General features: G+C 42.6%; 4 non-coding genes across 4 annotated transcripts; all 4 read right to left on the bottom strand.

The window, feature by feature from the left end:
* Positions 1 to 12: 12 nt before the first annotated feature.
* TRNAG-ACC (transfer RNA glycine (anticodon ACC)) lies at positions 13 to 83 on the bottom strand. Its single transcript has one exon. It is a non-coding gene; the product is annotated as a tRNA-Gly (tRNA).
* Positions 84 to 1,327: 1,244 nt separating this feature from the next.
* On the bottom strand, positions 1,328 to 1,398 carry TRNAG-GCC (transfer RNA glycine (anticodon GCC)). The gene has a single exon. It is a non-coding gene; the product is annotated as a tRNA-Gly (tRNA).
* Positions 1,399 to 1,853: 455 nt separating this feature from the next.
* Positions 1,854 to 1,924, bottom strand: TRNAG-GCC (transfer RNA glycine (anticodon GCC)). The gene has a single exon. It is a non-coding gene; the product is annotated as a tRNA-Gly (tRNA).
* Positions 1,925 to 2,903: 979 nt separating this feature from the next.
* TRNAG-ACC (transfer RNA glycine (anticodon ACC)) lies at positions 2,904 to 2,974 on the bottom strand. The gene has a single exon. It is a non-coding gene; the product is annotated as a tRNA-Gly (tRNA).
* Between the last annotated feature and the right edge of the window lie 10,911 nt (positions 2,975 to 13,885).

Genomic DNA, 13,885 nt, shown 5'->3' with positions numbered 1-13,885 from the left:
AATCCATAAAAGTGCATCAGCCAGGAATCGAACCCGGGCCGCCCGCGTGGTCGGCGAGCTTTCTACCACTGAACCACCGATGCTCGAACTCGAGCAAGCTAGTTTCTCTGCAGCGCTTCTACTCTTTCATAAAGAATGAGAGATTTTCTTTTTTGTACACCCTTTTCGCTTGAATGAAATTTATTGCTTAAAAAGATGGAAGAGTATGCACTCGGTCTTTCCATGATAAATGGATATCACAGAAAGATACGAAAATAATATAAATTCCATAAAAGTGCATATGCCGGGAATCGAACCCGGGCCGCCCGCGTGGTCGGCGAGCTTTCTACCACTGAACCACCGATGCTCGAACTCGAGCAAGCTAGTTTCTCTGCAGCGCTTCTACTCTTTCATAAAGAATGAGAGATTTTCTTTTTTGTACACCCTTTTCGCTTGAATGAAATTTATTGCTTAAAAAGATGGAAGAGTATGCACTCGGTCTTTCCATGATAAATGGATATCACAGAAAGATACAAAAATAATATAAAATCCATAAAAGTGCATCGGCCGGGAATCGAACCCGGGCCGCCCGCGTGGCAGGCGAGCATTCTACCACTGAACCACCGATGCTCGAACTCGAGCAAGCTAGTTTCTCTGCAGCGCTTCTACTCTTTCATAAAGAATGAGAGATTTTCTTTTTTGTACACCCTTTTCGTTTGAATGAAATTTATTGCTTAAAAAGATGGAAGAGTATGCACTCGGTCTTTCCATGATAAATGGATATCACAGAAAGATACAAAAATAATATAAAATCCATAAAAGTGCATCGGCCGGAAATCAAACCCGGGCCGCCCGCGGGGCAGGCGAGCATTCTACCACTGAGCCACCGATGCTCGAACTCGAGCAAGCTAGTTTCTCTGCAGCGCTTCTACTCTTTCATAAAGAATGAGAGATTTTCTTTTTTGTACACCCTTTTCGCTTGAATGAAATTTATTGCTTAAAAAGATGGAAGAGTATGCACTCGGTCTTTCCATGATAAATGGATATCACAGAAAGATACAAAAATAATATAAAATCCATAAAAGTGCATCGGCCGGGAATCGAACCCGGGCCGCCCGCGTGGCAGGCGAGCATTCTACCACTGAACCACCGATGCTCGAACTCGAGCAAGCTAGTTTCTCTGCAGCGCTTCTACTCTTTCATAAAGAATGAGAGATTTTCTTTTTTGTACACCCTTTTCGCTTGAATGAAATTTATTGCTTAAATAGATGGAAGAGTATGCACTCGGTCTTTCCATGATAAATGGATATCACAGAAAGATACAAAAATAATATAAAATCCATAAAAGTGCATCGGCCGGGAATCGAACCCGGGCCACCCGCGTGGCAGGCGAGCATTCTACCACTGAACCACCGATGCTCGAACTCGAGCAAGCTAGTTTCTCTGCAGCGCTTCTACTCTTTCATAAAGAATGAGAGATTTTCTTTTTTGTACACCCTTTTCGCTTGAATGAAATTTATTGCTTAAAAAGATGGAAGAGTATGCACTCGGTCTTTCCATGATAAATGGATATCACAGAAAGATACAAAAATAATATAAAATCCATAAAAGTGCATCGGCCGGGAATCGAACCCGGGCCACCCGCGTGGCAGGCGATCATTCTACCACTGAACCACCGATGCTCGAACTCGAGCAAGCTAGTTTCTCTGCAGCGCTTCTACTCTTTCATAAAGAATGAGAGATTTTCTTTTTTGTACACCCTTTTCGCTTGAATGAAATTTATTGCTTAAAAAGATGGAAGAGTATGCACTCGGTCTTTCCATGATAAATGGATATCACAGAAAGATACAAAAATAATATAAAATCCATAAAAGTGCATCGGCCGGGAATCGAACCCGGGCCACCCGCGTGGCAGGCGAGCATTCTACCACTGAACCACCGATGCTCGAACTCGAGCAAGCTAGTTTCTCTGCAGCGCTTCTACTCTTTCATAAAGAATGAGAGATTTTCTTTTTTGTACACCCTTTTCGCTTGAATGAAATTTATTGCTTAAAAAGATGGAAGAGTATGCACTCGGTCTTTCCATGATAAATGGATATCACAGAAAGATACAAAAATAATATAAAATCCATAAAAGTGCATCGGCCGGGAATCGAACCCGGGCCACCCGCGTGGCAGGCGATCATTCTACCACTGAACCACCGATGCTCGAACTCGAGCAAGCTAGTTTCTCTGCAGCGCTTCTACTCTTTCATAAAGAATGAGAGATTTTCTTTTTTGTACACCCTTTTCGCTTGAATGAAATTTATTGCTTAAAAAGATGGAAGAGTATGCACTCGGTCTTTCCATGATAAATGGATATCACAGAAAGATACAAAAATAATATAAAATCCATAAAAGTGCATCGGCCGGAATCGAACCCGGGCCACCCGCGTGGCAGGCGAGCATTCTACCACTGAACCACCGATGCTCGAACTCGAGCAAGCTAGTTTCTCTGCAGCGCTTCTACTCTTTCATAAAGAATGAGAGATTTTCTTTTTTGTACACCCTTTTCGCTTGAATGAAATTTATTGCTTAAAAAGATGGAAGAGTATGCACTCGGTCTTTCCATGATAAATGGATATCACAGAATGATACAAAAATAATATAAAATCCATAAAAGTGCATCGGCCGGGAATCGAACCCGGGCCGCCCGCGTGGCAGGCGAGCATTCTACCACTGAACCACCGATGCTCGAACTCGAGCAAGCTAATTTCTCTGCAGCGCTTCTACTCTTTCATAAAGAATGAGAGATTTTCCTTTTTGTACACCCTTTTCGCTTGGATGAAATTTATTGCTTAAAAGATGGAAGAGTATGCACTCGGTCTTTCCATGATAAATGGATATCACAGAAAGATACAAAAATAATATAAAATCCATAAAAGTGCATCAGCCAGGAATCGAACCCGGGCCGCCCGCGTGGTCGGCGAGCTTTCTACCACTGAACCACCGATGCTCGAACTCGAGCAAGCTAGTTTCTCTGCAGCGCTTCTACTCTTTCATAAAGAATGAGAGATTTTCTTTTTTGTACACCCTTTTCGCTTGAATGAAATTTATTGCTTAAAAAGATGGAAGAGTATGCACTCGGTCTTTCCATGATAAATGGATATCACAGAAAGATACGAAAATAATATAAAATCCATAAAAGTGCATATGCCGGGAATCGAACCCGGGCCGCCCGCGTGGTCGGCGAGCTTTCTACCACTGAACCACCGATGCTCGAACTCGAGCAAGCTAGTTTCTCTGCAGCGCTTCTACTCTTTCATAAAGAATGAGAGATTTTCTTTTTTGTACACCCTTTTCGCTTGAATGAAATTTATTGCTTAAAAAGATGGAAGAGTATGCACTCGGTCTTTCCATGATAAATGGATATCACAGAAAGATACAAAAATAATATAAAATCCATAAAAGTGCATCGGCCGGGAATCGAACCCGGGCCGCCCGCGTGGCAGGCGAGCATTCTACCACTGAACCACCGATGCTCGAACTCGAGCAAGCTAGTTTCTCTGCAGCGCTTCTACTCTTTCATAAAGAATGAGAGATTTTCTTTTTTGTACACCCTTTTCGTTTGAATGAAATTTATTGCTTAAAAAGATGGAAGAGTATGCACTCGGTCTTTCCATGATAAATGGATATCACAGAAAGATACAAAAATAATATAAAATCCATAAAAGTGCATCGGCCGGAAATCAAACCCGGGCCGCCCGCGGGGCAGGCGAGCATTCTACCACTGAGCCACCGATGCTCGAACTCGAGCAAGCTAGTTTCTCTGCAGCGCTTCTACTCTTTCATAAAGAATGAGAGATTTTCTTTTTTGTACACCCTTTTCGCTTGAATGAAATTTATTGCTTAAAAAGATGGAAGAGTATGCACTCGGTCTTTCCATGATAAATGGATATCACAGAAAGATACAAAAATAATATAAAATCCATAAAAGTGCATCGGCCGGGAATCGAACCCGGGCCGCCCGCGTGGCAGGCGAGCATTCTACCACTGAACCACCGATGCTCGAACTCGAGCAAGCTAGTTTCTCTGCAGCGCTTCTACTCTTTCATAAAGAATGAGAGATTTTCTTTTTTGTACACCCTTTTCGCTTGAATGAAATTTATTGCTTAAAAAGATGGAAGAGTATGCACTCGGTCTTTCCATGATAAATGGATATCACAGAAAGATACAAAAATAATATAAAATCCATAAAAGTGCATCGGCCGGGAATCGAACCCGGGCCGCCCGCGTGGCAGGCGAGCATTCTACCACTGAACCACCGATGCTCGAACTCGAGCAAGCTAGTTTCTCTGCAGCGCTTCTACTCTTTCATAAAGAATGAGAGATTTTCTTTTTTGTACACCCTTTTCGCTTGAATGAAATTTATTGCTTAAAAAGATGGAAGAGTATGCACTCGGTCTTTCCATGATAAATGGATATCACAGAAAGATACAAAAATAATATAAAATCCATAAAAGTGCATCGGCCGGGAATCGAACCCGGGCCGCCCGCGTGGCAGGCGAGCATTCTACCACTGAACCACCGATGCTCGAACTCGAGCAAGCTAGTTTCTCTGCAGCGCTTCTACTCTTTCATAAAGAATGAGAGATTTTCTTTTTTGTACACCCTTTTCGCTTGAATGAAATTTATTGCTTAAAAAGATGGAAGAGTATGCACTCGGTCTTTCCATGATAAATGGATATCACAGAAAGATACAAAAATAATATAAAATCCATAAAAGTGCATCGGCCGGGAATCGAACCCGGGCCGCCCGCGTGGCAGGCGAGCATTCTACCACTGAACCACCGATGCTCGAACTCGAGCAAGCTAGTTTCTCTGCAGCGCTTCTACTCTTTCATAAAGAATGAGAGATTTTCTTTTTTGTACACCCTTTTCGCTTGAATGAAATTTATTGCTTAAAAAGATGGAAGAGTATGCACTCGGTCTTTCCATGATAAATGGATATCACAGAAAGATACAAAAATAATATAAAATCCATAAAAGTGCATCGGCCGGGAATCGAACCCGGGCCGCCCGCGTGGCAGGCGAGCATTCTACCACTGAACCACCGATGCTCGAACTCGAGCAAGCTAGTTTCTCTGCAGCGCTTCTACTCTTTCATAAAGAATGAGAGATTTTCTTTTTTGTACACCCTTTTCGCTTGAATGAAATTTATTGCTTAAAAAGATGGAAGAGTATGCACTCGGTCTTTCCATGATAAATGGATATCACAGAAAGATACAAAAATAATATAAAATCCATAAAAGTGCATCGGCCGGGAATCGAACCCGGGCCGCCCGCGTGGCAGGCGAGCATTCTACCACTGAACCACCGATGCTCGAACTCGAGCAAGCTAGTTTCTCTGCAGCGCTTCTACTCTTTCATAAAGAATGAGAGATTTTCTTTTTTGTACACCCTTTTCGCTTGAATGAAATTTATTGCTTAAAAAGATGGAAGAGTATGCACTCGGTCTTTCCATGATAAATGGATATCACAGAAAGATACAAAAATAATATAAAATCCATAAAAGTGCATCGGCCGGGAATCGAACCCGGGCCGCCCGCGTGGCAGGCGAGCATTCTACCACTGAACCACCGATGCTCGAACTCGAGCAAGCTAGTTTCTCTGCAGCGCTTCTACTCTTTCATAAAGAATGAGAGATTTTCTTTTTTGTACACCCTTTTCGCTTGAATGAAATTTATTGCTTAAAAAGATGGAAGAGTATGCACTCGGTCTTTCCATGATAAATGGATATCACAGAAAGATACAAAAATAATATAAAATCCATAAAAGTGCATCGGCCGGGAATCGAACCCGGGCCGCCCGCGTGGCAGGCGAGCATTCTACCACTGAACCACCGATGCTCGAACTCGAGCAAGCTAGTTTCTCTGCAGCGCTTCTACTCTTTCATAAAGAATGAGAGATTTTCTTTTTTGTACACCCTTTTCGCTTGAATGAAATTTATTGCTTAAAAAGATGGAAGAGTATGCACTCGGTCTTTCCATGATAAATGGATATCACAGAAAGATACAAAAATAATATAAAATCCATAAAAGTGCATCGGCCGGGAATCGAACCCGGGCCGCCCGCGTGGCAGGCGAGCATTCTACCACTGAACCACCGATGCTCGAACTCGAGCAAGCTAGTTTCTCTGCAGCGCTTCTACTCTTTCATAAAGAATGAGAGATTTTCTTTTTGTACACCCTTTTCGCTTGAATGAAATTTATTGCTTAAAAAGATGGAAGAGTATGCACTCGGTCTTTCCATGATAAATGGATATCACAGAAAGATACAAAAATAATATAAAATCCATGAAAGTGCATCGGCCGGGAATCGAACCCGGGCCGCCCGCGTGGCAGGCGAGCACTCTACCACTGAACCACCGATGCTCGAACTCGAGCAAGCTAGTTTCTCTGCAGCGCTTCTACTCTTTCATAAAGAATGAGAGATTTTCTTTTTGTACACCCTTTTCGCTTGAATGAAATTTATTGCTTAAAAAGATGGAAGAGTATGCACTCGGTCTTTCCATGATAAATGGATATCACAGAAAAATACAAAAATAATATAAAATCCATAAAAGTGCATCGGCCGGGAATCGAACCCGGGCCGCCCGCGTGGCAGGCGAGCATTCTACCACTGAACCACCGATGCTCGAACTCGAGCAAGCTAGTTTCTCTGCAGCGCTTCTACTCTTTCATAAAGAATGAGAGATTTTCTTTTTTGTACACCCTTTTCGCTTGAATGAAATTTATTGCTTAAAAAGATGGAAGAGTATGCACTCGGTCTTTCCATGATAAATGGATATCACAGAAAGATACAAAAATAATATAAAATCCATAAAAGTGCATCGGCCGGGAATCGAACCCGGGCCGCCCGCGTGGCAGGCGAGCATTCTACCACTGAACCACCGATGCTCGAACTCGAGCAAGCTAGTTTCTCTGCAGCGCTTCTACTCTTTCATAAAGAATGAGAGATTTTCTTTTTTGTACACCCTTTTCGCTTGAATGAAATTTATTGCTTAAAAAGATGGAAGAGTATGCACTCGGTCTTTCCATGATAAATGGATATCACAGAAAGATACAAAAATAATATAAAATCCATAAAAGTGCATCGGCCGGGAATCGAACCCGGGCCGCCCGCGTGGCAGGCGAGCATTCTACCACTGAACCACCGATGCTCGAACTCGAGCAAGCTAGTTTCTCTGCAGCGCTTCTACTCTTTCATAAAGAATGAGAGATTTTCTTTTTTGTACACCCTTTTCGCTTGAATGAAATTTATTGCTTAAAAAGATGGAAGAGTATGCACTCGGTCTTTCCATGATAAATGGATATCACAGAAAGATACAAAAATAATATAAAATCCATAAAAGTGCATCGGCCGGGAATCGAACCCGGGCCGCCCGCGTGGCAGGCGAGCATTCTACCACTGAACCACCGATGCTCGAACTCGAGCAAGCTAGTTTCTCTGCAGCGCTTCTACTCTTTCATAAAGAATGAGAGATTTTCTTTTTTGTACACCCTTTTCGCTTGAATGAAATTTATTGCTTAAAAGATGGAAGAGTATGCACTCGGTCTTTCCATGATAAATGGATATCACAGAAAGATACAAAAATAATATAAAATCCATAAAAGTGCATCGGCCGGGAATCGAACCCGGGCCGCCCGCGTGGCAGGCGAGCATTCTACCACTGAACCACCGATGCTCGAACTCGAGCAAGCTAGTTTCTCTGCAGCGCTTCTACTCTTTCATAAAGAATGAGAGATTTTCTTTTTTGTACACCCTTTTCGCTTGAATGAAATTTATTGCTTAAAAAGATGGAAGAGTATGCACTCGGTCTTTCCATGATAAATGGATATCACAGAAAGATACAAAAATAATATAAAATCCATAAAAGTGCATCGGCCGGGAATCGAACCCGGGCCGCCCGCGTGGCAGGCGAGCATTCTACCACTGAACCACCGATGCTCGAACTCGAGCAAGCTAGTTTCTCTGCAGCGCTTCTACTCTTTCATAAAGAATGAGAGATTTTCTTTTTTGTACACCCTTTTCGCTTGAATGAAATTTATTGCTTAAAAAGATGGAAGAGTATGCACTCGGTCTTTCCATGATAAATGGATATCACAGAAAGATACAAAAATAATATAAAATCCATAAAAGTGCATCGGCCGGGAATCGAACCCGGGCCGCCCGCGTGGCAGGCGAGCATTCTACCACTGAACCACCGATGCTCGAACTCGAGCAAGCTAGTTTCTCTGCAGCGCTTCTACTCTTTCATAAAGAATGAGAGATTTTCTTTTTTGTACACCCTTTTCGCTTGAATGAAATTTATTGCTTAAAAAGATGGAAGAGTATGCACTCGGTCTTTCCATGATAAATGGATATCACAGAAAGATACAAAAATAATATAAAATCCATAAAAGTGCATCGGCCGGGAATCGAACCCGGGCCGCCCGCGTGGCAGGCGAGCATTCTACCACTGAACCACCGATGCTCGAACTCGAGCAAGCTAGTTTCTCTGCAGCGCTTCTACTCTTTCATAAAGAATGAGAGATTTTCTTTTTTGTACACCCTTTTCGCTTGAATGAAATTTATTGCTTAAAAAGATGGAAGAGTATGCACTCGGTCTTTCCATGATAAATGGATATCACAGAAAGATACAAAAATAATATAAAATCCATAAAAGTGCATCGGCCGGGAATCGAACCCGGGCCGCCCGCGTGGCAGGCGAGCATTCTACCACTGAACCACCGATGCTCGAACTCGAGCAAGCTAGTTTCTCTGCAGCGCTTCTACTCTTTCATAAAGAATGAGAGATTTTCTTTTTTGTACACCCTTTTCGCTTGAATGAAATTTATTGCTTAAAAAGATGGAAGAGTATGCACTCGGTCTTTCCATGATAAATGGATATCACAGAAAGATACAAAAATAATATAAAATCCATAAAAGTGCATCGGCCGGGAATCGAACCCGGGCCGCCCGCGTGGCAGGCGAGCATTCTACCACTGAACCACCGATGCTCGAACTCGAGCAAGCTAGTTTCTCTGCAGCGCTTCTACTCTTTCATAAAGAATGAGAGATTTTCTTTTTTGTACACCCTTTTCGCTTGAATGAAATTTATTGCTTAAAAAGATGGAAGAGTATGCACTCGGTCTTTCCATGATAAATGGATATCACAGAAAGATACAAAAATAATATAAAATCCATAAAAGTGCATCGGCCGGGAATCGAACCCGGGCCGCCCGCGTGGCAGGCGAGCATTCTACCACTGAACCACCGATGCTCGAACTCGAGCAAGCTAGTTTCTCTGCAGCGCTTCTACTCTTTCATAAAGAATGAGAGATTTTCTTTTTTGTACACCCTTTTCGCTTGAATGAAATTTATTGCTTAAAAAGATGGAAGAGTATGCACTCGGTCTTTCCATGATAAATGGATATCACAGAAAGATACAAAAATAATATAAAATCCATAAAAGTGCATCGGCCGGGAATCGAACCCGGGCCGCCCGCGTGGCAGGCGAGCATTCTACCACTGAACCACCGATGCTCGAACTCGAGCAAGCTAGTTTCTCTGCAGCGCTTCTACTCTTTCATAAAGAATGAGAGATTTTCTTTTTGTACACCCTTTTCGCTTGAATGAAATTTATTGCTTAAAAAGATGGAAGAGTATGCACTCGGTCTTTCCATGATAAATGGATATCACAGAAAGATACAAAAATAATATAAAATCCATGAAAGTGCATCGGCCGGGAATCGAACCCGGGCCGCCCGCGTGGCAGGCGAGCATTCTACCACTGAACCACCGATGCTCGAACTCGAGCAAGCTAGTTTCTCTGCAGCGCTTCTACTCTTTCATAAAGAATGAGAGATTTTCTTTTTGTACACCCTTTTCGCTTGAATGAAATTTATTGCTTAAAAAGATGGAAGAGTATGCACTCGGTCTTTCCATGATAAATGGATATCACAGAAAGATACAAAAATAATATAAAATCCATAAAAGTGCATCGGCCGGGAATCGAACCCGGGCCGCCCGCGTGGCAGGCGAGCATTCTACCACTGAACCACCGATGCTCGAACTCGAGCAAGCTAGTTTCTCTGCAGCGCTTCTACTCTTTCATAAAGAATGAGAGATTTTCTTTTTTGTACACCCTTTTCGCTTGAATGAAATTTATTGCTTAAAAAGATGGAAGAGTATGCACTCGGTCTTTCCATGATAAATGGATATCACAGAAAGATACAAAAATAATATAAAATCCATAAAAGTGCATCGGCCGGGAATCGAACCCGGGCCGCCCGCGTGGCAGGCGAGCATTCTACCACTGAACCACCGATGCTCGAACTCGAGCAAGCTAGTTTCTCTGCAGCGCTTCTACTCTTTCATAAAGAATGAGAGATTTTCTTTTTTGTACACCCTTTTCGCTTGAATGAAATTTATTGCTTAAAAAGATGGAAGAGTATGCACTCGGTCTTTCCATGATAAATGGATATCACAGAAAGATACAAAAATAATATAAAATCCATAAAAGTGCATCGGCCGGGAATCGAACCCGGGCCGCCCGCGTGGCAGGCGAGCATTCTACCACTGAACCACCGATGCTCGAACTCGAGCAAGCTAGTTTCTCTGCAGCGCTTCTACTCTTTCATAAAGAATGAGAGATTTTCTTTTTTGTACACCCTTTTCGCTGAATGAAATTTATTGCTTAAAAAGATGGAAGAGTATGCACTCGGTCTTTCCATGATAAATGGATATCACAGAAAGATACAAAAATAATATAAAATCCATAAAAGTGCATCGGCCGGGAATCGAACCCGGGCCGCCCGCGTGGCAGGCGAGCATTCTACCACTGAACCACCGATGCTCGAACTCGAGCAAGCTAGTTTCTCTGCAGCGCTTCTACTCTTTCATAAAGAATGAGAGATTTTCTTTTTTGTACACCCTTTTCGCTTGAATGAAATTTATTGCTTAAAAGATGGAAGAGTATGCACTCGGTCTTTCCATGATAAATGGATATCACAGAAAGATACAAAAATAATATAAAATCCATAAAAGTGCATCGGCCGGGAATCGAACCCGGGCCGCCCGCGTGGCAGGCGAGCATTCTACCACTGAACCACCGATGCTCGAACTCGAGCAAGCTAGTTTCTCTGCAGCGCTTCTACTCTTTCATAAAGAATGAGAGATTTTCTTTTTTGTACACCCTTTTCGCTTGAATGAAATTTATTGCTTAAAAAGATGGAAGAGTATGCACTCGGTCTTTCCATGATAAATGGATATCACAGAAAGATACAAAAATAATATAAAATCCATAAAAGTGCATCGGCCGGGAATCGAACCCGGGCCGCCCGCGTGGCAGGCGAGCATTCTACCACTGAACCACCGATGCTCGAACTCGAGCAAGCTAGTTTCTCTGCAGCGCTTCTACTCTTTCATAAAGAATGAGAGATTTTCTTTTTGTACACCCTTTTCGCTTGAATGAAATTTATTGCTTAAAAAGATGGAAGAGTATGCACTCGGTCTTTCCATGATAAATGGATATCACAGAAAGATACAAAAATAATATAAAATCCATAAAAGTGCATCGGCCGGGAATCGAACCCGGGCCGCCCGCGTGGCAGGCGAGCATTCTACCACTGAACCACCGATGCTCGAACTCGAGCAAGCTAGTTTCTCTGCAGCGCTTCTACTCTTTCATAAAGAATGAGAGATTTTCTTTTTTGTACACCCTTTTCGCTTGAATGAAATTTATTGCTTAAAAAGATGGAAGAGTATGCACTCGGTCTTTCCATGATAAATGGATATCACAGAAAGATACAAAAATAATATAAAATCCATAAAAGTGCATCGGCCGGGAATCGAACCCGGGCCGCCCGCGTGGCAGGCGAGCATTCTACCACTGAACCACCGATGCTCGAACTCGAGCAAGCTAGTTTCTCTGCAGCGCTTCTACTCTTTCATAAAGAATGAGAGATTTTCTTTTTTGTACACCCTTTTCGCTTGAATGAAATTTATTGCTTAAAAAGATGGAAGAGTATGCACTCGGTCTTTCCATGATAAATGGATATCACAGAAAGATACAAAAATAATATAAAATCCATAAAAGTGCATCGGCCGGGAATCGAACCCGGGCCGCCCGCGTGGCAGGCGAGCATTCTACCACTGAACCACCGATGCTCGAACTCGAGCAAGCTAGTTTCTCTGCAGCGCTTCTACTCTTTCATAAAGAATGAGAGATTTTCTTTTTTGTACACCCTTTTCGCTTGAATGAAATTTATTGCTTAAAAAGATGGAAGAGTATGCACTCGGTCTTTCCATGATAAATGGATATCACAGAAAGATACAAAAATAATATAAAATCCATAAAAGTGCATCGGCCGGGAATCGAACCCGGGCCGCCCGCGTGGCAGGCGAGCATTCTACCACTGAACCACCGATGCTCGAACTCGAGCAAGCTAGTTTCTCTGCAGCGCTTCTACTCTTTCATAAAGAATGAGAGATTTTCTTTTTTGTACACCCTTTTCGCTTGAATGAAATTTATTGCTTAAAAAGATGGAAGAGTATGCACTCGGTCTTTCCATGATAAATGGATATCACAGAAAGATACAAAATAATATAAAATCCATAAAAGTGCATCGGCCGGGAATCGAACCCGGGCCGCCCGCGTGGCAGGCGAGCATTCTACCACTGAACCACCGATGCTCGAACTCGAGCAAGCTAGTTTTCTCTGCAGCGCTTCTACTCTTTCATAAAGAATGAGAGATTTTCTTTTTTGTACACCCTTTTCGCTTGAATGAAATTTATTGCTTAAAAAGATGGAAGAGTATGCACTCGGTCTTTCCATGATAAATGGATATCACAGAAAGATACAAAAATAATATAAAATCCATAAAAGTGCATCGGCCGGGAATCGAACCCGGGCCGCCCGCGTGGCAGGCGAGCATTCTACCACTGAACCACCGATGCTCGAACTCGAGCAAGCTAGTTTCTCTGCAGCGCTTCTACTCTTTCATAAAGAATGAGAGATTTTCTTTTTTGTACACCCTTTTCGCTTGAATGAAATTTATTGCTTAAAAAGATGGAAGAGTATGCACTCGGTCTTTCCATGATAAATGGATATCACAGAAAGATACAAAAATAATATAAAATCCATAAAAGTGCATCGGCCGGGAATCGAACCCGGGCCGCCCGCGTGGCAGGCGAGCATTCTACCACTGAACCACCGATGCTCGAACTCGAGCAAGCTAGTTTCTCTGCAGCGCTTCTACTCTTTCATAAAGAATGAGAGATTTTCTTTTTTGTACACCCTTTTCGCTTGAATGAAATTTATTGCTTAAAAAGATGGAAGAGTATGCACTCGGTCTTTCCATGATAAATGGATATCACAGAAAGATACAAAAATAATATAAAATCCATAAAAGTGCATCGGCCGGGAATCGAACCCGGGCCGCCCGCGTGGCAGGCGAGCATTCTACCACTGAACCACCGATGCTCGAACTCGAGCAAGCTAGTTTCTCTGCAGCGCTTCTACTCTTTCATAAAGAATGAGAGATTTTCTTTTTTGTACACCCTTTTCGCTTGAATGAAATTTATTGCTTAAAAAGATGGAAGAGTATGCACTCGGTCTTTCCATGATAAATGGATATCACAGAAAGATACAAAAATAATATAAAATCCATGAAAGTGCATCGGCCGGAATCGAACCCGGGCCGCCCGCGTGGCAGGCGAGCACTCTACCACTGAACCACCGATGCTCGAACTCGAGCAAGCTAGTTTCTCTGCAGCGCTTCTACTCTTTCATAAAGAATGAGAGATTTTCCTTTTTGTACACCCTATTCGCTTGAATGAAATTTATTGCTTAAAAAGATGGAAGAGTATGCACTCGGTCTTT

Source organism: Parasteatoda tepidariorum, chromosome 8 (genome assembly GCF_982258835.1).
Source record: "Parasteatoda tepidariorum strain Cologne lab strain chromosome 8, Ptep-v5.0, whole genome shotgun sequence".
In the NCBI taxonomy this organism is placed as follows: domain Eukaryota; kingdom Metazoa; phylum Arthropoda; class Arachnida; order Araneae; family Theridiidae; genus Parasteatoda; species Parasteatoda tepidariorum.
This window is presented reverse-complemented; position numbering and strand designations above follow the sequence as displayed.